Source organism: Apium graveolens, chromosome 4, assembly GCF_009905375.1.
Source record: "Apium graveolens cultivar Ventura chromosome 4, ASM990537v1, whole genome shotgun sequence".
In the NCBI taxonomy this organism is placed as follows: Eukaryota; Viridiplantae; Streptophyta; class Magnoliopsida; order Apiales; family Apiaceae; genus Apium; species Apium graveolens.
The window spans coordinates 152,550,749-152,578,652 of record NC_133650.1 but is presented as its reverse complement, the minus strand read 5'-3'; the positions used below and the strand labels follow the sequence as shown (position 1 = coordinate 152,578,652).

The following is a 27,904-nucleotide window of genomic DNA, read 5'->3' as shown; positions in this document are numbered from 1 at the left end:
CCGTTTGTAATTCATTACCTAAGAATATCTTCTTTTGACTTGTCAATATCTCAAGGACTTCTCTATAAGCCAATTTGTACTTCTCGATAAGTCATTCTGGAGTTCTCGAATGACTTCTCTATATGACTTGATCTGTGACTTGTAGATATCTTGATTAGAACATTTTTCCTAAAACAGATTTATTCAACTCCAAGTTTCTTCACCTTTTCTCTAAGGCATGATCTTGTTGATCTTCTTCCAGAGTTTATTCTTAGGCTTCAGACTGTTTACAGAAAAATATTCCAGTCTGATCTTTGACAGTTTTACAGACATATGTAATACAATACACAATACAGATTTAGACTATCATACAACTAAATCTTAGGGTTGTCAATATGACTTAGTCTTGTTATAGTACATGCATGTCTTGTACAACAATCTCCCCCAATTTGTGAGAAGATTGTTTATCACAAATTCATGCCTGGTAACAAGACTAACCCCAAGTTGCAATGAGATAATAAAATATACAAAAATTGACATATTTGATAATTTGCAACATTTATACAATGAGCAATTACATTGGTTCGATAAAACAAAACTAGGTGAAATCCTCATATCCCGGTTTCTTCCTGATGAGATCTTTGAGATTTATAAGTACATTGAGCTCTTCAATAATTTGAGTCCCTCTCAAGGCTTCTACCAGTTTGATCCAATCATCTAGTTTATATCCATTGAGGTAATTAACTCTGAATCTTGAGTAAATGCCAATCTTGATATTCAGAAAATGTCCATCCTTTGAAATTCTACTCATCCCCTTTGCTTTGAGCTCATTTGATCTCTGTTCAAACATGGCAATTTCTTCTGCATACTTTCTATCTTTTTCTTCCTTTGCATCCTTTGCTTTTGCATTTCTTTCATCCCTTCCTCTCACCCATACACACAACACAACCTTCTAGGCCCTTGTAATTGTGTCCTTATCCTTCATCAAGCTAATCACTCTTTTGAATTCTGTGGTTAAAAGTGTATGCATTAAGTTACTGCTAAGTAGAGTGAAGGTACCATCCTGGTAATATATTATGACTTTTATAAAAGATACAACCCAGACTTTGACTATTTTTTTAGCTAATTGTTGAAAGTAGTCATCATCTATAATGCACCAGTTTAATGGTAGAAAATCAGTATAATCAAAGCAATTCCAGATAGCCCTTTCTTCAACTTGTAGTTTCTTTTATTTTCCCCCAACAGTCTTGTAATGAGTTTTGATTGGTGGCTTAGCTGAAGGTAGGTTTGATATTTTCTTCAGAGTGGTTTGGCTAGAAGTGATTGGTATTTTGAGTAGGGTGTTTACAGTTTATTTATACAGAAGCTTAGGCTTAGAGGTCAAAGGTAGTTGAATGTTTGAGCTTGTAGGTTTAGAGGTATGAGTTTATTGGATTTGGATTGGTAGGGCATTTTTCTTGGTTCCTGCACAATCTTCCTTCTTGTTTCTTCTCTCATCACTATTCTTCTCATCATTTCCCTTCTTCATAGCATCCCTTTTCTTGTCTTCTTCTCTGCTAACAGTTTCCTTTGAAGGTTGACTTGGATTTGAGCCAGAAGGTTTTTGATCATCTTTCTTCTACTCATCATCATCCAAGTCATCATTAGTATTGATTTGAGTTTTGGACAAATTAGTTTCAGCATTTTTCAGATATCTCCCCAGCAACTTGATCATATCTTCATCTTCAAGAGTCTTATACTGCTTTGTCTTCAAGTATGTCTCCAAAGTCACAATCAACTTCTTGTTTGCCATGACACATTGCTTGGGAATCAAAAAATGTTTGCAATGTTTGGTGGTTGGGCAGATGTACCACTTTCTTACTTCGTTGTAAATATGCTTCTGAAAAAGCAGCTACTTGAGCCTTCACTACACCATATTTGACCTATAGTAACACCAGAAAAAAGTGTTAAAATGGCCAAAAAGTGTTACCTAAAGCAAAAAAATGGGCTATGGTTAAATTTTTTGAAAATTTGGGGGTGTTGGAATTGCCCCTGGTACAACAGGTGTCTACGGTTACACTTTTTGAAATTCTTGTAACACCTCTCAATGTGTTACAATAGAGTACCTATAGTTACATTTTTTATTTCTATGGTAACAAGTTGAAGTTGTAACCACAGTTCTGTTACAACACACCTTACCCTTTAGTAACATCAAAAATATGTTGGAATAAACTCTTTTGTAACACCATATTTGGTATTGTAACACTCAATTCAATCTTTTGGTAACATTTTTATATCTTATTGTAACATTCTTTTTTAACACCCTGGTATTTATTGTAACACTTTTTCCAATTTTTACTAACATAAATATATCAATCATATATCAATCGGTCACACTTGGAACATTAAAAACTTAAATACATTTAACTTAAAAACTCAAATTAAAGTTCAAATTCAACACAATACAAAGTTCCAAGTCACATATATAGGAGGAGTTTTATACACACCCTTAATGTTTATGAAATACAAATCAATTCCAATGCAGATAGTACATTTTCCAGCAGCAACTAGCATGACGACGTCAACTCCTCTTTTCGATGCATCTCTTCTCGGCTATAGATATAACGTCAACTCCTCTTTTCATATTGCCTATAAAGACATGAATATTGATGTTGATCTATGATTCTGGAATGCAATTGACTATTTTCCACTTAGTTTTATGAAATCAGAATCAAGCACCCGAAAACTGTGGACTAGATACAAAAGTCACAAGAACTCCTAAAAGCTGGATCTTTATGTTACAGGTGCCAGTATACGCATCAACTCAAGTGTTCAATTTTAGTGCACTCGCCTGGTTCAGAGACAACAAACATGAATTAAAGTGAGCTGGTTGTAGATCTAGAGGAAACAACAACTATAGTCATAATAAGTGGAATGCATCACAGAAATTTGAATTGCATTTTTAAGAATATATGCACTGGAATGAATAGCTAGCTGTAGTCCATGATGTTGCTTTAGAAGGCATCAATCAACTTTAGCAATATAATAAGAAACAGATCTACAATTAGTTATAATTGGATATGTAATTATAAGAAGCTTATTAAAAGCATTTAACAGTAATCGATGAGTAAATTAAAAAGAAAAGTAATAAAAAACTACTAAAGAATTTAGAAAAAAAAAACTACTAAAGAAGCCTTGTATGTTAAGCAAAACATTGTGTAAATTATGACCTTCTAAGAGGTGGGTACTCAGGCAAAAATCTCCACCACCATGGCCTTGGTTTGGAGCATTTTCACCAAACCAACATCACCAATATTCAATACTTGGGCTCCTCCTTACCAGATCGGCTGTCAATCTTAGTCAAAAGCTTAATAATTTGACAGCAATTAGCAATGTGGGAAGTTTGGACAACAATTTGATAGAAATCTTGTAAAATCAGCAATTTGACAAAAATCTTATAAAATTTGACAACAATTTGACAATTGAGAACTGGATCATATCCAATTCCAATCTGTCCAGGGTGGTAAATGATGATGACCTGAGAACTTGGAGGCATCAATCAACTTTAGAAATATAATAAGAAACAAAGGCATCGCATCCCTGCAATGTAGTTTGAAATTCAATTTTTATAACAAACGCAGTCAATCTTTCGGAGCACGAAAAGGAATATAATAGTCGGTCTAGTGTTGCAGTTAATGGATGATGTAACCTATATGAGTTTTTTTTTTTTTTATCTAACTCAAGAAGTGTCCTATTGCTAATCACAACATACTTATATAGTTAAAGGAGTCTACATTATATGAAAAGTACAAATACTGAAAGCTTCAATTAACAAAGTCATGAAAGTGCTACACATTTAAGATGGTACCTGGACAAAGCAATCATGGAAGTGCATACGAAGTAAGCCAGTAGCTTGTCCAATGTCTTTTTTGAAGTCTTTTTCAAGTTGTTTCCTGAAAATCGACCCAAACTTGGGGCATGTAGTGTCGAAAAAACTCAAAGAAAGTCCCTTGGCAATAGGTGGAGTACCTTATGCTTCTGAAACACACAAGTAGGAGAACAGTAGTAATGGTATACAAGAGAACAGAAATGGAACAGAGTTGAAAGAAGTATAAGAAGCCATTATTGCTTTATTTCTACTTGTGATACTTGAATGTCCAAGCTCCAAAAGGCATTTATATAGGATAAATTACATATGATAATCGAAAGAAGACAACTTATAGTTGTATAGTGTTTGTAATTAACAATTATAATGAGTTAATCCCTGAGTGTTTAGGGTTGTAAAGGGGGTTAGGGGTTGTCAAGGGAGTTGGAAACTCTTATGACCAACTTCTTGACATCTCTTGCCAAAACCATATTAAGGAACTTAAGAAAGTTGAATGCAACATGACTCACTGTAGTGCAATGAAAGAAGGCTGTCATTGTGCCAAAAGGGATCAGACAAAATGCAAAAAGAATGCAACAATGATAAACATAAGCACATGATCATAAAAGAGAAATCACTTCAAATAGGAACCTATAGTGGCCTATCTAATTAACCGAGTACACAAGTCACACAATCTGTAAAATGAAATCAATATAAGACTGATAAAGGTAACAAAATATACTAATGGGACATTTGTGCAAAAAAATGATAATCCAAGGACCTAATAATGATATGCGAAGTAGTAGAGTTTGAAATGTATGCACACAGAGCAAGCCAAAATGTGCCCAAACAAAAAGGGAACAAAATCATTGATTCAACAGAAAACATAAGTGACTCGGACTACGGAAAAAACCTGTTTCAGAGAAGAGATGACGAATGGAAATGTTTCGTTAAATCAGCAATGGGAAATTTTAAGCATCAGAAATGTAATACTCATTCAAAAAAATACAGATAATAATGACATACATTCCATAAATTGTAAGCACCATAATTCATCACAATACAAAGATATATCAATTCTTAGAAGAAAGGGGGCTTCAATCTCATCCCAGACATCATACACCTTATTTTAGTAATTAAAACCTAAATCAGATAAGAAAAAAGGAACAAGCATTTGGACATACAGTTCACTGTCGCTATTTCTCTCTTCAGAAGATGTATGCTCAAAATCTAAATCAGTTTCTCTATAAGTTGGGACCTAGATTACATGACATCTATTAGAAGACACATGTATATAAATATGTTGAGGAATGATAACATCTTTTAAAACACAAACCTGGACTAAGTCAGCACTTGGGATTGGCTAAGAGGTCCTGCAAAAAGTAACAGTCAATATAATTTAAAAATAAGTAATTAAATTAACTTCTTAATCAAAGAAGAATATGCATACACTTAAAAATACACAGACATGTACAAGAAAAGAAAGTAAATCAATTCATTTATGATTTAAGTAGAAGCTTTTTTCAACTATTAGCAATACAATTATAAATAACAACACCCAAACACATTAAAAATTACTAATATATGCATACATGCGCTTTGAATCATACGAAAAATTCTAACTACACTCAAAAAGCGCTACAGAACTCAAACTTGCTCACTGTGACCTTGGGAAAGTAAACCACTCGACTACCCACTGCAGGCAGCGACACTAATGGACTAGAACAAGCATGCCATAACTCCGAATTCAAATATTTCTTCTCTTCTTCCATAAAATTCAAACAAACAACAAGAGGAACCGTGAATTCAGAAAAAGCTATACATATAAATGACACAAGAAGATAAATTAGAGAAGAAAATAATAAGAAACTAAGAGAATATCCAAATAAGAAGAAATCCCCAAATTACTCCAAGAAGAAAGCCACAATTTTTACAAACTCGAACCCTAATTTCCAAGCTCCAAGATCTGACCCGACTAAGAACCCTAATTAATAAACCCTAATCTCCAAGCTCTGACTCGACCAAGAATCCTAATTTCGAACCATAATCTCCATCGAGAAAAGTTGAAAATGAGTGGGTGTTTGAGTGTTTAAGTGAGTCTGTATACAGTGTTTTGTAATTTTGAGAGAGTTTTTTACTTTAATAAAAATGAGCGGGTCAAATTTTATCACTTGGGCCGCCTAAAATTTGGTAAAATTCGGTTGAAAATTGGCTCGCTACTACAATCCCGCCTAAATATTTAGTTATCCGGTAACACTTATTATAATATCAATGTTAACACTATTTTTTGTGTTACAATAACAATTTCGTCATGTCTGTGGTAACACCTATTATCCTCTACCATAATACAATAAAAAAATGTTACCTCAGATCAAAATTTAGTGATTTAAACAACATTTTTGCTTGTAACATCAAAAAAAATGTTGCTACATGCCATATATGGTGTAGTGCTTTTTCAATTTATTGAGCAAGAGAGTGTCTTGATGAATCACTCTGTTGACTTTGTTGATCAGAATGCCCAATTCATATGCCCTTCTTTTTATGAGATAATTAAGGGACACATGATACACCAATCCTCACCAGAGCCATTTATATTGATAACAACCCTTTTCTCCTGAAAGTTGTTGGATTTGGATTGGTAGGGCATTTTTCTTGGTTCTTGCACCATCTTCCTTCTTCTTTCTTCTCTCATTACCCTTCTTCTCATCATTTCCCTTCTTCTTAGCATCCCTTTTCTTGTCTTCTTCTTTGCTGACAGTTAGCTTTTAAGGTTGACTTGGATTTAAGCCAGAAGGTTTTTGATCAACTTTTTTCTGCTCATCATCATCCAAGTCACCATTAGTATTGATTTGAGTTTTGGGCAAATTGGTTTCAGCATTTTTCAAATATCTCCTCGACAACTTGATCATGTCTTCATCTTCAACAGTCTTGTACTGCCTTGTCTTCAAGTCTGTTTCCAAAGTCATAATCAGTTTCTTGTTTGACATGACATATTGCTTAGGAATCTAGAAATGTTTGCAATGTTTGGTGGTTGGACAGATGCACCACTCCCTTGCTTGGTTGTAAATTTGCTTTTGAAAAATCAGCTACTTGAGCCTTTTTCAATTTATTGAGCAAGAGAGTGTCTTCATGAATCACTTTGTTGACTTTGTTGATCAGAATGTCTAATTCAGAAGCTCTTCTTGTTATGAGATAATTGAGGGACACATGTATACACTTATCCATACCGAGTCACTTATATTGATAACAATCCTTTTCTCCTGAAAGTTGTCTCTTGTCACCTAGATCACCCTTATGAAATTTATTATCTTTTACAAGGCTTTTTTATATGTGAAGAAGTTGTTGTTTAGAGAAGCCCTAAGAGCCTTTAGCAATTCATCAAATTCTCTACTTAGACCAGGTCCCTTAACTGCTTTTACAAGCCTCTCCATTCCAACATGAACTTCTTTGGATTTGCCTTTGTGAACAACTTGGTTTTGAGCAGCTTGAGCAGATGCTTGGACAGATGATCTTAATAACCTAGCCTCAATCTCCCCCTTAGTCTTGTTAGCAGGCAAGATTGAGGTGAGGGGATTTCAGGCCTAACTGGTTCTGGAAGTACATGCAATGGAATGTTGAGTGCACCCATGATAGCTCCCAATGATACTGAATTTTGCATTTGTAGATGCTTATGAGAGTCCACCAAGGTTTAGATATCAACATGTTGACTTTGGACCATAGTTGTGAGTTGTGATACCTGAGTTGTCAATGACTCATTTGGTGACTGCAAAGTGGATACTTGAGATTAGAGCTTGAATTTGCAAGTTGGTTGATGTTGATAGTGGTTGTTGAGATGCTGAGGATTGAGAAGTGCCAAATGTAGCTTGTACATCTTCCCAAATTCCTTCCGTCAAAAGAGCAAAGGGTTCATATCTACCCTGATGGAGTTGATCCAGTTTGACCCTGATGTCATTACTAGTGATTTGCTACTGGACAACTTATGTAAGGCTATGAAAGATTCCCTCAGATTCTTGATGCTCTTGTCCATATATGACAAATCAAACTTGGCCATTTGATCTGTAAATCTAGAAATTTTTTGCTTGATTTCCACCTGAGAAGGGATGATCTCATCTAGTTTGTCCTTGACCGGTTTCCTTGTCTTGATGATCATTTAGAGTCAATTTTAGAGCTTTACCAATAATGTGAAAGGCTTTAAGTTGAGATTTATAGACATCTGTGATTGCATCATAAACTTCTTGTGGACTTAGAGTTTTGGCATTGCTCCCAAGGATGGTGATGTACTATTCTCTAAATCTGGCCAAAACCTCATCCATCTCGAGATTAAAGTTTTTATCCAACCAGGCATCACAGTTGCCATCCCGTTCAGCTTTATTTATAATCTATGTTTGCTGTTCTTGAACATCTGTCTGATATGAAAGCATGATATCTTGATAATCTTGGTTAGACATATATGATGTAAGAAGCTGTTGAGAAATTTAGGCAAGTCTAGACAGCTGATCAACCAATAGATCATTCATTGTTCTTGGTTGAGCTTCTGCTTCATGCAGCCACTGAGAGATCAAATGAGGTTGTGGTTGAGTAGGGTTAGAGGTAGATGGTTGGTTAGTTGGATTTGAGGTGGAGGGTAGTGAACCAGTAGAACCACCTATGACAGATGCCACAGTTTGACTCACAGGTTGAATTATGGTTATGATAGTGCGTTGTTCACCTCTTATGGGAACCTCTAATTGATTGGAGGGGATTTGACCAGGTTAATGTCATGTACCATGGCTTCAAACCCTTGCTCATTTTGTAGTGAGATTGCACTTGAATATGCTAAACTTGCCTCCCCAATAGAAGGATTATTATCAATTAAACTTCTAGCTTCAATTGTGATTGCAATTTCAGCTAGGGTTTTAAGGGGAGTTGTTCTTTCAAGTGGAACCTCCAATTTAATTGGAGAGGATTTAGATAGCTCCCCCTCAGGAGTACTACCCTCAAACCTTACAACCTGTGAAGGTTGATTTGCACATGAAGATGCATTTGAAACCACCACAGGATCTTCAGTAAAAACTGATGAAACCCCTATGGTTGTGTTGGTATCATCAAGGTCTACCCCAGAGTGTAGCTGTTAGGTCCCAATTTGTTTGTAGAAGGGGGGTTGAATGCAAATAATACCGTTTCGTCGAATAAAATGCGGAATAAAATTGTGAAATAAAATTCAAGTTAAATAAAACTTTTATTAAACTTGAAAGGTGTTACAACTACGGTATCGGTTACAAGGGATTAATCTCAAATCAATTATTACAAATCTAGAATAAATTCGACATGAACTTTTTCTATATTTGTAATTAAAAGATCAAATGCTAAATGCGATTTGAGATTAAGTTCTAGGGATTTTAATCCGCTAGATTGATACACAAGAACAAGAGAGTGATTTCTAGTTGATTGGATTTAACTTTACAAGCTAGAAATTGTAATCTTGAATTAGCAGATAAGATGAAATATTTGGCTGCTTGTTCTCTTTTTGTTCTTGGCTTCTGTTTGATTGCTCTCTGTATATGTGTTAGTAAATTGGATGCTTCTGCTTCTATTTAATCAACACAGCCGAGATCAAATGAACTGGTATGACAATCATTTGTCCAATAATACTTTCGGTGTGACAATCTTTTAGAGCTAGCAAGACAATTAAAATGAACTAGCAAGACTTTCGGTATGACTATTGATTGTCATACCGATTGTCATATTAGTTCAAAAGAAATTGTCTTACTGAATTAATAAGTGATTTTAATCTAAATAATAATTCTATCAAGACAATCAACTGAATTAGCATGACTTTCGGTATGACAATCAATTGTCATACCGATTGTCATACTAGTACAATCAGTTGTCTTTTTAGAATTAAAACAGATTTTAATCAATTAAAATTCTGAAAAACCTTAATATTAATTCAGAATTAATTAATCAATTAATTTAATTAATCAAATAAATTAATCTTTGCAGATATAATTTATTTTCATAATTAAATTATATGACTTAATTAATTAATAGAGAATTAATACTAACCCTGAGCAGCATCCATTCTTCTGACAATCTTCTGAAAGTCACTGAGACTTATGAATCAATTCCGCCACTTCAATGCTGACACTCGATGTACTGTCTGGTTCATGAGTGACTAACTTTCGTGACGTTTCTTCATGTCTTGACTTTGTTGTTCTGATTGAATCCTTGTAATAAATGATACCCTGACGAGATCTCTGTCACTTGATTAAATCCACGATCTTGATTTATATCACTGAGGCATGATCAAATTCTTGAACTTCTTCCAGTGAATCACCAAGTCTGCAGATGAACAATGTTTCTTTATTCTTTGACAGATGTTACTTTGTGAGATCTCTCTGATGATTGATCCACTATTTACTTATTACATTCTTATTTGAGTTGAGTTAAATACTCGAATAAACGAGTAGGCTATGACATATGCCTTTCAATCTCCCCCTATTTGCTTGTTAGACAATAACAACAAATACCTAGAGGATAACTCAACTAACAAATAAGAAAAAGATATAAACAGTAATGTAAAGTAAATAGCAGAAAAGTTCTGGATTATATTTAACATTTTCCAGATTCCAAATGAAATTTACAAGTGAATACAAGATAGATGTTCCTCTAGCCTGAACATATAACTACATTAGACTATCTTGATTCATAAAGCTCTAATCATATTACATTGAGTTTTGAGCTAATTGACTTCAGTTGTCTTCTCTTCTGACTTCACCTTCTTCTAAATCTTGAAGCAATTCCTTGTCAAAGACACGATCTTTTTCTGAAGTGAAGCTTGCTGGTCTGACTGGTTGAACTCCAACTGACTTCAGCTTATTCTTGAGTTGAGTGTACCTTTTAACATTCTTTTCACAATAAGCTTGAATCAAGTCAGCAGCTTGAGTCTTCAACATGGATGAATATCCAGCAGTTCTCAAATGATGTTCCATCCATACCAGATGCTTAGCTGAGTAGTCTTTAAGAGATTGTACATCTAGCTGACAGATTTGAAGACAATCAGACTTAAAGAATCTCACCTGATGAGGATTGTTGACCACTTGAGGACTAGCCCTGCTGGCAAACTCTTTAAGCCTTTCTCGAAGAACTTCATTCAATTCTGAGCTTCTTTTGACTTTGTTTAAAAGAACCCAAATCTCTGACAAAGAACGATTCTCAAATAGATGAAGTGACACCTTGAATGATCCTTCACTCTGACAATATACAAAAATGCTCATCTCATTTAGGGATCTATCAAAAGCAGCTGTGATCCTTGAGACTTCAGTCTTGATAGCATTCATGTACATGTCATTGTTAGGATTTGAGATTTCCAGCTTGTCAAGAAGATGTAAGAACTGCCTATCATTGTTAGTGCTCAGCTGAGGCATATCAAGTACTCTCCTAGCTTCATCCCATTTTTCACCAATCTTTAGTCTGACATCTCTTCTCCTTTCTTGAGCCTTAATGTCATGAAGACGTTGCTTTTGAAGAGTTTCTGTTCTTTGTATGTCTTTCCTCCTGTCAATGATCTGAGAGACCTTCTTGAGTTCAGCTTCTTTTCTTAGCATCTCTGACTGCTCTTTCTGAAATTCTTTCTCAAACCTAGGATCCACTGTATCTTCTTCTTCCCATTCTCCAAAATCACTTTCCTCTTCAGCTTCAAATAACCCATCTTTATCTTCCTGAACTGGTTCAGTGGGAATGTCAAAAATATCAAAGTCATCCTGTTCTCCACTGTAGTAGACATCATCAGCCTTTCCTTTATCTCCAGCAGAGGTATCTTTTTCCTTCCCTTTGGCACTACTCCCTTTCTTCTCCTCCTTAGTTGAGGGATCCTCTACTGACTTTCCTTTGGAACCTCTATCACCTCCAGAGCCTGATCCTCCACCAGACGGTCCTTCAAAATAAGCTCTTTGTTCTTCATTAGGGCAATGAGAATTCTTGATCATGAAATATAAGTGCTTCATCCCTTCATTGAGATGTTCCATGCCCGTTTCTATCTTTAGAAATCTTGAGGAGTCCAGTGAATGATTCATCTCAACGAGGTCTTCAAGAGAAGTCATTCTTGTATGTAGAGAGCAGAAGTTGGATATGTCATCAGCTGATAAATTTGGAGTGTCCTGAATAGAATTGAGCTTTGGTATTACAGTGGTCTTTAGATCTGAGATGTCATTCCTTATGATTGCAAGCTGATTGTTGACAGAGGTGGAAGAAGAAGACCGTTCAACCACTTGTGCTTTGAATGCTTGAGCTTCAGCTTGGCTTTTAGCAAGTTCTTCTTTTAGGGCAGCAATCTGAGCTAACAGGTTTACAGTATCAGTGTCTGTGTGTGCTCTCACCTGAATTTCACTCGTGTTTGGTTCACTCATCTCACGTGCATGTGTTTCTCTCAATATAATTGCTCGTGAGGAGTCTTCCAGTTGCTGTTCTTGTGTACCTGCATTAAAAATCACCCTAGCCTCTTCAAGAGAGGTCAGTGGTGGTGCAATGGGAATTCGCGAGTCCCGATCCTCAGTCAAACCTATCAAATCTTTTGGAATAGATGTCTGAATTGCTTCAGGGATAGATTGACCGAGTTGCCCTCCACTTTCTCCAGATAAATCTGCGAGTGGAGAATCCCATAAGGGAGCCAGAGGTGTTGGATCTGGGAGGGGAGAAAATGACTCTATTAAAGATGGCGGAGAGTCAGATTTTCCCTCTGAAGCATGTGACTGCTCTTCTGCCGTAACTATGGCAGGCACTGTAACCGACTCTACGTGCACTCCTCGCTGTGTGTCCTGAGTATGATCTGGGGAAGTGTATGGTTCCATTGTGAGTAATGGAATTGTGCTTGACTCAGTACAAGATGCCATGGCCCTATGGCGAATTTCAATAGATGCATCCTGTTGAGAGAATGCCTCTAGTAACTGTTCATTGGCCATTTCAAAGTCCATGTCCTGTTGAGAGGACAAGGATGGGCTTTCAGATGCCTCAGAATATGTTCTTCTTTTCTTAGGAGGAGGCAGAGCTGAGGGTTCACTCATATTTAACAATGTACTACTTCCTAGTAATCTCCTGGGTAACATTTTAGACAGTGGGGGAGAGGTTGAGATAGAATGAGACTCTGTGTTTGGCTCTATGACCTGGGATTGAAGCTGTGGTTCTACAACTTCATGGTCAGTCCTATCAACCACTGGGGGTCTTTCAACAGAAGTAGGAAGAGAGTGAGAGTGAGGAATTACTACCTGTAATGGAAGAGCCTGGGTGGCTTGAACCACTGGAGGTTGAGGTTGCTGTTCATGGCCGGGAAGATTGAAAATAGGTAAGGGAATATAATTGGCCATGAAAGCAGATACAAGTACTGGAACTTGCATGAATTTGAAGGTTGTGTCTTGGCGAGTGTAAATCTTTTTGCTAACTGGAGGGGGTTCAGTTACAGCAGAGTTAGCAAAAAGGGCTTTGTGTTCAGGGGTGAGTAGATGATCTGCTATAAGCATGAGAAAACGAGCATAGTAACATGATACCCTACGATTTGTAGAATGATCACGTAAAGCAGAAGTTAGACGTCTCAAGAGAATGGGAAAAAGTAGTTTGCCAAAATTGATCCTTTGATTGAAAACAACCGCAAGACCAATATACTGCAGAGTGGAAGTGATGTTATGAAAATTGGATTTTGTGCAGTTGGCAAACACTTTGGAAAGTGTATCGAAGAAAATATCCCATTCAGACACCAAATTTGATTTAGAAAGTTTGGTTAAATTGATCACCCCCTGATAGTGAATAGCATTGAAAAAATTTGTGATATCATTTTCAGAGGGTAAATTACAGAAATTGTCTAGTGGAAAATTTAACGCACGATTGACGACTGTTTCATCAACTACATACTGTGTGTTTGCGACGGTGAATGAAAAAGATTTTGAATCATCGGCCACAGTAGAAGTTGTGCAAATCAGTCTAAGTAGATCGACGTTTAAAATCATATTTGATTTAATAGCAGAGCTAACAATCGAATGGTCATTTAAAAATCTAATCCATGGCTTAAATTTTTCAACATCACATTTTTCCAGATTAAAATAACCAACCTGATTATGCGCGACAATTTGGAAATTGAGAGCCATTTAAAATAATAATAAGACACACGCTTTTCAGAATTTTAAGAATAATATTAAGAAAATTCGAATTAATTAAATTAATTTAATAATTCGAATTAAATTAATTATAATCGAAAAATTTAGACAGAAATGTATCTCGTTAAAATTCCTAACTCACAAACACAGTTTTGACAAACCAAAAGACACAAATCAGAAATTGAAAATAAAAATAAAAAGTTCAAAATCAACAAACACAAATTGAATTTGAAGGGGCAAACTGATTTTTATTAGTTTTTGTTTTTATTTAAGAAAAATCCAACAGCACCTCTGTATATATATACTTGTATGTATATATCACAAAGTGATGAATCAGTTTGCTGAGTAAAAACTCGAGCAAGGAAGGAATCAGATTGATGGTTTTAGTTCGAAGAGAGAGAAGAGAGAAAACGAGGAAGAAACTGTTCGAAATTTTTTTTTTTTAGAAGTGATTAACTGTTGAAATGGTTTAAAACAATACACACACACGCTTTTATATTACAGCTGGTATGACAATCCGGGATTGTCATACCGATTGTCATACCAGGCAAAAAGAAAGAAAAACAATAGAATAAGTATTAAAATTATAACTGGTATGACAATCTGATAGTCATACCAATTGTCATACCAGTATAATAATAAAATGAAACTAATTATATATATGGTTTAAAACTGGCAAGACAATTGATAGTCATACCGATTGTCTTGCCAGTATAAACTATACCGATATATACAAACATATGCAAACATATACTGAAATGACTTTCAGCAAGACAATTCAATTGTCTTGCCGATTGTCATTGCAGTAGAAAACAAAATAAAATAAAAGGAACAGACTTCTATATATGTACTGAAACTATATTACAAAATAGTAAAAGTGAAATAAAAACTTATAATTTTTACAGAAACAAAGACAATATTTCAGAATTAATTAATTTTATTCCAAAAATAGATTTCTGTTGAATTTTAGCAAATAAAATTCATAGAAAAACATTTTTAGAGGAAATAAGATATTCTGAGATATTTTAAATTAACAAGTAGGGAAAATAAAAATAGATAAGATAATATATATTACATAGAAATAAGCAAGAAATATGATAAAATGATAAAATAAATTTGCAAATGAATTTTTCATTTATGAAAAATTCATTTGTAAATTCATTCAAGAACAGATTCCAGATATTAATTAAATTAATCACTAAAACTATTCAACATGCCCAATTTACCAACTAATCTGGTAAATGTGGATTCGTCAAGTGGTTTAGTGAAAATATCTGCTATTTGTTCTTCTGTTGGAACAAAAAATAGTTCAACAGTACCATTCATGACGTGCTCTCTAATAAAATGATACCTGATGTCAATGTGCTTTGTCCTCGAGTGCTGCACAGGGTTGTTGGTGATGGCTATTGCACTTGTGTTGTCACATAAAATAGGAATCTTGTTCAATACAGAGCCATAGTCTCGTAGTTGGTTCCTAATCCACAAGATCTGAGCACAGCAGCTTCCAGCAGCAATATATTCAGCCTCGGCCGTTGAGTTGGAAACTGTTTGCTGTTTCTTGCTGTACCATGAGACTAGCCTGCTTCCTAGGAATTGACAACTTCCTGAGGTGCTTTTCCTATCAACAACACTTCCTGCATAATCTGAATCTGTATATCCGACAAGGTTAAAACCAGATTCTTTAGGGTACCAAATACCTAGATTTGGTGTTCCCTTAAGATATCTTAAGATTCGTTTAACAGCAACGAGATGAATATCTCTAGGATCTGCTTGGAACCTTGCACATAAACATGTAGCATACATAATATCTGGTCTACTTGCAGTAAGATAGAGTAACGAGCCAATCATACCTCTGTAGCTTGTGACATCTACCTTAATGGAGTTTTCACATGGTCCAAGCTTGACAGCTGTAGTTGATGGAGTCCTTGCTGATGCAGAATCCTCTAGATTGTACTTTTTGAGGAGTTCCTTGAGATACTTGGATTGACAAATAAATGTTCCATCTAACCTTTGATTTACTTGTAATCCAAGAAAGAACTTCAGCTCTCCCATCATGCTCATTTCAAACTTGCTGTGCATTAACTTAGCAAATCTCTTACAGAGATTATCATTAGTAGACCCAAATATTATATCATCCACATAGACTTGGACTAATATAGTATCATTCTTATGTTTTTTAGAAAAGAGAGTTTTGTCTATGACATCTCTAATAAAGCTATTTTCAATAAGAAATTCAGAGAGAGTGTCATACCATTTTCTTGGAGACTGTTTTAGCCCATAGATAGCCTTGAAAAGAAAGAAGACAAAATCCAAATGATCTGGATCTTCAAAACCAGGAGGTTGCTCTACATATACCTCTTCATCCAGCTTTCCATTCAGAAAGGCGCTCTTGACATCCATTTGATAAACTTTAAAGTTTGAAAATGCTGCGAATGCCAGAAATATCCTGATGGCCTCAAGTCTAGCCACTGGAGCATAGGTTTCATCATAATCAATACCTTCAGCTTGAGAATACCCTTTAGCTACCAGTCTTGCCTTGTTTCTTGTAACCACACCATCTTCATCTAGTTTATTCCTGAATACCCACCTAGTACCAACAGCTTTCTTGTGTACAGGCCTAGGTACCAGTTTCCAGACTTGTTGACTTTCAAACTGATTGAGTTCATCTTGCATAGCAATCACCCAATCTGGATCAGACAGTGCTTCTTCAATTTTCTTAGGTTCCATCTCAGAAAGAAATCCTGAGAACAGACACTCATTTTGAGTAGCACGTCTAGTTCTGACTCCAACATCTGGATCACCAATAATCAACTCAAAAGGGTGAGCTTTATTCCAGACAATCTGTCTTGGAAGATTTGATCTTGATGATTCGCCTTGAAATTCATTGTGATGTTGTGTCCTACTAGATGATCCTTCAGCATCTCCCCCTGAGTTGTTGCCATGTTGACTTGAAGATTCTCCGTCAGTAGCAGTGGTATCTCCATTGTTGCCAAAGTTTCCATCACTATTACCTTGAGTATCATCAGGATTAACAGGTTCTTCACCAGCAACAACCTCAGGTTCTTGACCATGTTCTGATTCTGAATCTGACGTATCATCAAACTTCAGTTTCTCAGAAGGATCTTCAGTTTGGATACTAGGGAGTTTAGTGTCATCAAATGTAACATTGACACTTTCAGTTACTTTGTGTTGATCAATGATATACACTCTATATGATCTTCTTCCATATCCAACAAAAATACCCTCATATGCCTTTGCCTCGAACTTACCACAACGATCATCTCCATCCTTGAGCACGAAGCATCTGGCACCAAATACATGAAAGTATTTGATAGAAGGTTTCTGTTCATTCAAAATCTCATAAGGAGTTTTCATGAAGTCTTTGTTGATTAGAGTTCGATTCTGAGTATAACATGCAGTATTGACAGCTTCAGCCCAAAAGTACATTGGAAGACCTGATTCATTTAACATCGTTCTTGCAGCTTCAATCAATGTACGATTCTTCCTTTCTACCACTCCATTTTGCTGAGGGGTTCTAGGAGCTGAAAATTGTCTGGTAATCCCTTTGTCTGTACAGAATCCATTGAGAAGTGTATTCTTGAATTCTGTCCCATTATCTGACCTTATTGCTCTAACAGGGACGTTAGAATCTAACTCAATCATCTTGATATGATCAATCACAACTTGTGGTGTTTCATCCTTAGAGTGAAGAAATAAAACCCACGTATACTTGGAATAGTCATCAACTATCACAAGACAGTAACACTTCTTTGACATAGAAAGGATATTAACTGGACCAAATAAATCCATGTGCAATAATTGCAGAACACCAGTTATGGAAGATGTGTCAGTGCCTTTGTGACTTGCTTTCTTTGACTTTCCTTTCTGGCAAGCCTCACATAGTCCTTCTGGAGAGAATTCCAGCTGAGGCAGACCTCTTACCAATTCTCTTTTGACAAGAGAATTCATTGTTTTGAAATTGAGATGGGAAAGTCTCTTGTGCCATAGCCAACTCTCATCTGACGATGCCTTTGCATAGAAACAATTGACTTCAAGATTGCTTCCAGAGTTCATGTCAGCTACGAACAGATTTCCTTTCCGGATTCCCATTAAGGAGGGTTTTTCATTTTTCTTGTGCAGAATCTGACACTTCAGCTTGTCGAATAAAACATTGTAGCCGTTGTCACAGAACTGACTAATGCTAAGCAGATTGTGTTCAAGTCCTTGCACAACATATACATTTTCAATGATAACATTTCCAGCTTGCAAACAGCCATATCCCTCCGTTAAACCTTTGCTGTTATCTCCAAAGGTAACCACTGGGCCAGCTTTCTCAACCACATTTGATAGCAGGGCTCTATCTCCGGTCATATGTCTTGACGATCCGCTGTCAAGAATCCACACTACCGGTTGTACCTGTTTAATGCCCTGCAATACAAATGGATTAGAACTTCTTCGGAACCCAAGTTTGGCTGGGTCCGGCATACTTGTAAAATTGGCCTTTATCAGGCAAAACAACATTCTTAATTTCACTATTCTCAACATTCTCAATGACTGAACATTTGACCTTTAAAACAGCCTTATCAAATTTCTGTTTAGGCTTAGGCACAAATGTCTCCTTTCTAGCTTTAGGAGGACTAGCAGTCTTAGACCTATCATGCTTTCTATTATTCACATGCTGACGAGGAGTAGTCTTATCATTAGAAACATGCTTACCATTAAAATAAGCAAACAACAGATTAAAAGCACAAGACATACAATCAGGAACACCACATGCTTTATGAGAAGGATTAACAATAGGCAACTTATGCATGGTAGACATGGCATTTGTGTTATCCAACTCATGTGTGTCTGAGTTAGTCTCAGTTGCTTTCACAACCTTGACTGGAACCTTTGACATACTTGACTTGGAGACAGCTTTCCCATTAGCATTATCTTCAGCACGGATTTCTTCTTGAATAATAAAAGAGGTCTCATCAAATGGTTCAGCAATTGATTCTTTATAGAGGGGTTCATCAACACCCTTAAGCATATGTGGTACTTCCCTGCCTTTAGCACATACATGAGGAGGGGAGTTTATGCCTAATTTTCCAATAGCAGCATTGTAATCATAACCTATTCCATGTGTTTGATTAACAGCTTGCTTATTGTAAAACTCTTTGGACTTCGAACAAGAATTAAAGTAAGCTTTAACCTTAGCCTCAAGACCGGTGATCTTATCTTTGAGAATAGTTTCGAGTTGTCTATAACAGTCAACTCTATTCTCTAGAAAAGATACTTGTTCTTTAAGTTTATCTTGATTAATGTGCACAAGTCTTAATTCATTGACCTCTTTCTCAAGGTCTTTGATTTGTTGATTTAACAATTCATTATCACGACGAGCACAATCTAAGTTACCTCTTAGATGATAAACCATTTCAACATCAGAAAGTTTTACCTCTTTTCTTGACGATGAGGTGCTTGCATTACTAGCCATGAGAGCAAGATTCCCAACTTCTTCATCTTCACTATCAGTATCATCCCAGCTTCTTCCCTTTGCCAGGTACGCCCTTTCAGATTTACTCTTCTGATTAGAATCATAAGAGTTCTTCCTAGCTTGTTTTGGCTTCCTGCATTCTGTGGCAAAGTGTCCCAACTCATTACAGTTGAAGCATCGAATGGTGCTTCGATCAACCATCCCTGTTTTATACCCACCACTGCTGGTGTTAGAGGATGAAGATCCACCTTTCTGGAATCTGTTGTAGTTGGACTTGTACTTGAACTTGGGATTCCTTTTGAATCTGACATTTGAGAATCTCTTGACAATCAGGGCCATTGACTCATCCTCCAATTGCTCCAGTTCTTCCAAGGAATAATAATCATCTCCTGATTGATTTGCAGTAGGAGAATCAAATTCTGCTACTATCACATTATCTTCAACCTTGGAAGACTGTACCATTCTATCTGACTGTTGAGATTGTTGTTGATATTGTGGTTGTTGTTGTTGTTCATCAGCTATTAGAGCAGTAGACGTGCTGACCACTCTTCCTTTCCCGTAAACTTCCTTCTGCTGAATCTGCTCCAACTCATAAGTCTTTAACACACCATAGAGCCTTTCCAAAGAAATCTCACTCAGATCTCTTGCTTCTCTTATGGCAGTGATTCTATGTTCGAGATGAGTTGGCAGTGTTAAAAGGAACTTTTTGTTGACCTCCCTGATGGAATAGTATTTACCATTAATGTTCAGGTTGTTGATCAATACATTGTACCTCTCAAACACTTCAGTGATTCCTTCTCCTGGATTTGATTTGAAATATTCATATTCAGAGGTTAGGATTTCTAGTTTGTTCTCCCTAACTTCCTCTGTGCCTTCATTAATAATCTCAATAGTTTCCCAGATATGTTTGGAATCTTTACAATTTATCACATGTCTATTCATCAGGGGATTAAGGGAATCTACTAAGATTAATTGAAGGCTAGCATCCAGGGAAGCTTCTTCTATTTCAGCAGGAGAGAAGTCCTCAGGATCCTTCACATAAGTTCTCGCTTTGGTGATCACCACATCATTTTCTATTACCTCTGGTTCCATAACCATAGGAATTTTTGGACCCTTCTTCAACACTTGCAAATATTTGGGATTAGCAACCTGTAAAAACAGTAGCATCTTCTTCTTCCACATATCATAATTTTCTTTATCGAAAAGTGGAATTTTAACGGTTCCAACTTTTTGTGTAGTCATTATGAATTTTTTTGAGTGAATAAAAAATTCAAGAAGTGAAAGAAACACAAAAGTCTAGGATCTAGATTTGTACGTTAATCAGAAGGCTCTGATACCAATTGTTAGGTCCCAATTTGTTTGTAGAAGGGGGGGTTGAATGCAAACAATACCGTTTCGTCGAATAAAATGCGGAATAAAATTGTGAAACAAAATTCAAGTTAAATAAAACTTTTATTAAACTTGAAAGGTGTTACAACTACGGTATCGGTTACAAGGGATTAATCTCAAATCAATTATTACAAATCTAGAATAAATTCGACATGAACTTTTTCTATATTTGTAATTAAAAGATCAAATGCTAAATGCGATTTGAGATTAAGTTCTAGGGATTTTAATCCGCTAGATTGATACACAAGAACAAGAGAGTGATTTCTAGTTGATTGGATTTAACTTTACAAGCTAGAAATTGTAATCTTGAATTAGCAGATAAGATGAAATATTTGGCTGCTTGTTCTCTTTTTGTTCTTGGCTTCTGTTTGATTGCTCTCTGTATATGTGTTAGTAAATTGGATGCTTCTGATTCTATTTAATCAACACAGCCGAGATCAAATGAACTGGTATGACAATCATTTGTCCAATAATACTTTCGGTGTGACAATCTTTTAGAGCTAGCAAGACAATTAAAATGAACTAGCAAGACTTTCGGTATGACTATTGATTGTCATACCGATTGTCATATTAGTTCAAAAGAAATTGTCTTACTGAATTAATAAGTGATTTTAATCTAAATAATAATTCTATCAAGACAATCAACTGAATTAGCATGACTTTCGGTATGACAATCAATTGTCATACCGATTGTCATACTAGTACAATCAGTTGTCTTTTTAGAATTAAAACAGATTTTAATCAATTAAAATTCTGAAAAACCTTAATATTAATTCAGAATTAATTAATCAATTAATTTAATTAATCAAATAAATTAATCTTTGCAGATATAATTTATTTTCATAATTAAATTATATGACTTAATTAATTAATAGAGAATTAATACTAACCCTGAGCAGCATCCATTCTTCTGACAATCTTCTGAAAGTCACTGAGACTTATGAATCAATTCTGCCACTTCAATGCTGACACTCGATGTACTGTCTGGTTCATGAGTGACTAACTTTCGTGACGTTTCTTCATGTCTTGACTTTGTTGTTCTGATTGAATCCTTGTAATAAATGATACCCTGACGAGATCTCTGTCACTTGATTAAATCCACGATCTTGATTTATATCACTGAGGCATGATCAAATTCTTGAACTTCTTCCAGTGAATCACCAAGTCTGCAGATGAACAATGTTTCTTTATTCTTTGACAGATGTTACTTTGTGAGATCTCTCTGATGATTGATCCACTATTTACTTATTACATTCTTATTTGAGTTGAGTTAAATACTCGAATAAACGAGTAGGCTATGACATATGCCTTTCAGTAGCCTCTCACCAACTAAATTTGGGTCATGGGTGGTGAGCACGGTCTCTTAAACCATGTCACATGATGTTGGCAACACTTGAGAATCAGATTCAAGTGTTTGATTGAATGAAGAAGAAATTTTAGATATAAGATTTTGAATTTCAGAGTTGAGTGTTGGCAGCTCCCCTTGAATAGATGAGGGAGCTTCAAAAGATGTGCTCTCCATGTGTGCCATTCTTATTCCTTCTTTCATACACTTGAATGTGTTCAAGTGTTTGTGCAGACTCTTTACAGGGTGCACTAGAGAGAATGCTCTATTCAATAGAGACACACTGTTGAGAGGATGTCCCTGGAGTATGTTCTATGCCCTTTTTTGTAACTACATCCTTTTGAGAGGATGCAGAGATAGCTTGAGTGGTTAACTCAGTTTGCTTTGATTTCTTTTGTTTCTTGACCAAGGTTGACTCTGGTTCTATTTGATCCTCACCACTCTCATTTATCACAGTTAAAGGTGCGTTCTTTCTCTTTTTTACTCACTTCACCCTTTTAAGAGGATGAAGTGGTTGGTTTCCTAGCTTTTAATGGTAAAGAAGAAAGGGTCTCAGTTTGGGATGTTAGATATAATTGATTATATCAGCAGAAACTATCAAAAGTTCATATCATGACCTATATCAGCATTTACTGAAGAGTGACGTCATCAGTACTTATATCAGTACTTGATGATCAACAAGTGATGCCATCAGGATTTGTCACTTCAATAGATATTCGATATGGAAAAGGAAAGCAGGAATTTAAGGCGGTGAAGGACTTTATCTCAGAAGTAATCATACATGGATAGGTTTCCTTATTATAATAGAATATGATTCCTTATTTGATTATGTAGCTGTGCTCTATATAAAGCACATATTAGGTTCATACTATATGTAGTGCGAACATTGTTATATCATTCGCATAACCTAGCAGCTCTCAAGGATATTTGTTCATCCTTTTGAGAGAGTACGTTTATAATCAGTTTTTATCTGTTAATATAAAAACTGTTGATTGTGTTGAAACTTTGTCAAATTGATTGCATAAACTGCATTCACCCTGTTAGGTCACACACATACTGTAGAGGGGGTGAATACAGTGTAAAGTACAATCAAATCAAACTTTAATAACTCAAGTAACAGAAAACAAACTTTATTGAAACAATAAACTCTGTACAGTATGGAACTGTTACCTCTCAGTGATGAACAAATATCACGAGAGCTGCTAGGGTTACAATGAATAATCTTCTTGAATATTTTAACACTTATAGTGTAGACCCTATGTCTGTGTTTATATACTACACAGTTACAAGATAATCGCTAATTGATATGGAATATAATTCTGCTTCCTAAAATATATCAATCAGATATCTTTTCTTCCAAGTATTCTATTCTTCATAGAATTCCTTCTTCATGCATATCTCTTCTTATGTTTGTCTCGATCTTCTTTCCTTTAATCAGCTACTGTCCTTATCTGAATGTCCTTCAGTACTTAAGTTCTGATATCCATCTTCTGATGATTATCTCCTGATAATATAAGTACTGATATCCTTAAGTCCTGAATTCCAGTAAGTACTGATTTATCCTGTTTAAGTAAGATCTGAAAACTAAACATAAATCATATTAACCATGACATTATCAAATATATCGAACAATCTCCCCCAACTTGTAAATTAGCATAATATACAAGTTTAACAGATATTTGATGATGTCAAAAATATTAAGTACAAATGCATGAGAATTAGACTAGATAACTACAACTTACAGTCCTTAAAGCTTTACCAATCTTTAACTTCTGATAACAACTTCAGTCTGTACAAATATCAGAATTTAAGCAGTTGTAGATCTTGACTTGGCTTCATCTTCTGATCTCTTTGATGTCAGGAGTTGTTCGGAGATAGTTCTTCAACAAACATCTCTCAGCATATCTGAGTTCATCAATCATCCTCCTTTTAGCATCTTTAAGCTTTGCAGTATCTTCACCAAATTGAAAGATTGCAGCCTTGAGATCATTAATCTTAGATTTTCTTATATCCTGATCCATTCTGATCAAATATGCCTTATCAGACTCAAGATTGAATTCCACAGCCCTGTAACCCAGAAAGGTAGTTATAATATTAGTAGTGTTGGGCTTCATTTCAACTATATCACCCTTGTGATCTCTGTACTTTGGAAGATATGTGCTGTCAGACTTAACAGAATAAAGTCTTTTATGTCTCTGAATCTGATCCTTCAAATAGTTTGCAGCACTTTCTGTTAATCTGTCATTCACTTGAAGTAAGAATAGTACATGCTCCAGTTCTTCAAAATACTTCAATGGAATGGCATTTTGCCTTATATGATAAACCCTACCATGTGTCATGAAGTACAACAATATGTGTTCTTTCAAGTAGGTATGGTAAACCATTTGTACAGATTCCAGTTGATTCAATCTCTCAGGAGTTGCTCCAATACCTGGTTCACTCAAGGAAGTTGGATCATTGGTAGTGTTTTGTATTCTTCTTTCATCAGCACTTCCCAATCCAGTTTTGTCTCTTGCTTCCTTTCCAGTAACTACTCTTGCTTCAAAACCACTTGCAGCAGTCTTCAAAGGTTGAGTCTGTTTTGCTTTAGTGAATCCTGGTAGGAGTTTCCTTGATTTATCTTCTGATATCAAGTTAACTTGAGCTATGTCAGAGGTTACTTGCTTCTTCGAAATATCAGAACTTACTGTCTCTTGACTCTGAACAACTTGAGCCATGTCAGAGGTTGTCTTAGAAACTTTTCTTGAAGTCAGAGCAAGATCATCCTTTTCATCAGTGATTTCTTCATTCTCAGGAGGCACATAAACCTTGATAGGTTCACCAACTTTTTATTTACCCTTGGATCTTGGATCTATCCGCGGTTGTGATTTAGCCAATGGTGCTTCATTATTTGTCCTTTCTTTTATCACAATGCCTTTGAGTTTTGGAAGTGTCTTTTTACCAGAAGCTTCAGATTTAGATGTGACTTTTTCTGATTTAAGTCTGGCTTCTTCTTCCATTAAACTCTCCAAGTCCATTCCTGGATTTTCCTGAAGAAATAACTGTCTTGACATTTCTTCATCAAGATCTAAAAGTTCATCAGAACTTATCCTTTTACCAGTAGCAGAACTAATTCTTTTTCCAGTATCAGACCTTGTCCTGTGACTTGTGATTTCAGCTTTTCTTGATGAGAAACCTCTACCTTGACTATGACCTCTACCCATTCCAGGGTTTCCATGATCATCCTTTTCATCATCCTTCCCCTTCAGTGTCTTATCAGTTTTGCATTAAGACTTAATTACTTTCTACCCCTTTTTGGCATCAGCAGGCAAGAGAAGAGAGACAAGCAATTCCACTGAGGCTTGGATTTCATTAAGTTGAGATTGCTGAGAAGCTTGATTTTTCAGAATATCATCAATCTGAGCTTGTTGTTTCTCTTGAGTCTTCTCAATATAAGCAACTCTGTCAAAGGTAGGTTGGAAGAATTTTTTCTTGTCAATTTTCTGAACTTGTTCTTGCTTCATTAATTCTTCCCGTAAGTGATGTAACTCTGCATGAGTAGTTGAATGGAGACCTTGTAGATGTTTAGTACTCAATGCAGTGACTCTAAGCTGTATTTTGAAATCATCAGTAATTGACATCTCATCAGCTTTAGTCAAGTGCTCAGCAAGATGCTGTGCAGATGGAGCACTGGTAACTGAGTTCCATTCCTTAGTCCACTCCTGTCCTGCAGGAGTTTCACTCCAAGGCACTGGTGCTTCTCTTGTAACAAACTTCGTAACAAGTTTAGATTTAAGAACATTTTGTTGAGGAGCATGTCCTGAAGGACCTGCTTCATCAGCATCTTCATTTAGAGCAGCATCACCAGTATCTCCAGCATTTGCAGCATCAGAACTTACACAATCAGTATCTTCTGATAAAACAACAGTATGAGTAGCAATGGAGGCTTCAGGATCATCCTCTAATTGTCGATCTGGTTCCAAGTTCTGATCAACAACCATAACCTGATGCTCACCTATATTCTGATCATCAGCATCTAGATGCAGAGAAGGTGTAGTAGATAATTCTGGAGTTTGAGCAGCATCAGTAACAGGTGTTGTTGATGGATTAGTTGATGTTGGAGCTTCTAAGTAAAGTACTTCAGGCACAACCAAGTTCTGGATATCAATATCAGCACTTGTGCCTGAATTAACAGGAGATACAGTCTTAGGAGACACAGAAGGTATGTTGGCCTTTTCAGTAACAGCTTCCTTAGTTGAAGTTAATGGAGAAGCAGTGGCCTTAGCAGATTCTGGTTCTTGTGAGATCAGAGATTCCTGATCCCCTTCCATAGCTGCTGCTTCCTCATCATCTGAAACTGGCCTTTTTGCCCTCTGTTTCTTGTATCTCTTTGAAGATATGGATTCCTTGGGAGTTTCATCAACAGTCATTCTTCAAAGCCTTTTGAGAAGCCTAGATCCCCCAATTGCAGAATCCTTCTGAGAAGGAACTTTCTCAGCTTCTTTATTAACAGGTTCTGAAGTAGAAACATGTTCCTCACTATCAGATTCATCTCTCAAAACAATCCTCCTTCTTTTCTGAGGTGTTTGAGAAACAGTCGTTGTCCTCTTAGCCTTGGAAGATAAAGGCTTCACAGTAGGTGCTGAGGATGAAGGTCGAACTGTCTATGAAGTGGAGAGATATGATTTGAGATATTGTCTGAGGGTAGGTTGAGTAGTATGAGTGGTATGTTCTGATGGTTGTTGTGGTGTTTGGGAGGTGGTGGTTGGTTGGATATCAGTATAAACATATTTATAGGTTTCAGGATCAGCATTTACCAAGATCTGTTTTACAGACTGAGGAATCTGTAAAGGTCTAACCACCCTTTTCTTAAGATCAGCATTTACCAGGTCATTAAAAGCTCGTTTTGCAATTTTGAATGGTGAAATTAAGGTACTGGCTAATTGAGGGGGATTAGAACAGCAAAAGTTATATATAAGCTGACAGAATCTAGCAAAATAAACTACATTTCTATCTTCTGTCATCCTATCCCCTATGAAACCTATCACAACATTTGCAAAATCAAAATGAGTTTGGTTAATGATTGCATACCCGATGTGCTGACTCATTATAGGGATTGCATCAAAGTTGGAACTCTTATTCCCAAAAGCTTTAGTGATGCAGTCGAAGAAGAAGCTCCATTCTTTTCTGATATGAGCCCGTTTCAACTGCCCAAGCTTAGCCAAACTCTGCTCATACCCCAAACTGGCCATTAACTCCTGAAGAGTTGATTCCTCTGGGGTTGAGAAAGTACATCCTTCTGGTAAATGGAGAGCCTTTCGAATTGTACCAGAAGTTACCACATGTGTAGAATCATCCACTTCGAAAACAATACTGGGAGTACCATGTGTACCACCATTATCAAAGTGCCCAGTCCGCCAAAATATCAGAACTTCTTGGCTTGAAAAGAATGAAGGCTGGGTAAATGCATACCCAATTTCACTGTGTGCAAGAAGATCTTGCACAAAATGCAACTCAGATGGAGCTTCAGCATGATCTAGAATTGCAGCATAGTTATTTGGAACAAATTTAGCTCCATCAATGCTCAAATCCTTAGGTGCCATGAAAATAATCGAGATTTAAGAGTACCTGTTAGGTGTTTGATAGAATGTCTATATGAAAAACCAACGTCAGGAGAAGAAAGAGAGTAAAAGCAAATAGAGAGATAAAGTAGAAAAGTGAATAAAAGATTAAAAAAAATCCTCTCTCTGTCTTACTTATACTTTGAA

At 36.0% G+C, this 27,904-nt stretch overlaps 1 long non-coding RNA gene across 3 annotated transcripts; it reads right to left on the bottom strand.

Moving 5' to 3' along the window:
* Positions 1 to 2,363: 2,363 nt before the first annotated feature.
* LOC141720365 (uncharacterized) lies at positions 2,364 to 5,944 on the bottom strand. 3 transcript variants are annotated; one of them, XR_012574277.1, is made up of 5 exons: positions 5,416 to 5,944; positions 5,160 to 5,196; positions 5,008 to 5,081; positions 3,827 to 3,996; positions 2,364 to 2,809 (listed from the first exon to the last, which is right to left on the bottom strand). It is a non-coding gene; the product is annotated as an uncharacterized LOC141720365 (long non-coding RNA). The 3 variants fall into 3 exon arrangements; XR_012574276.1 differs by having other exon boundaries at positions 5,491 to 5,943; XR_012574275.1 differs by having other exon boundaries at positions 5,160 to 5,943.
* Between the last annotated feature and the right edge of the window lie 21,960 nt (positions 5,945 to 27,904).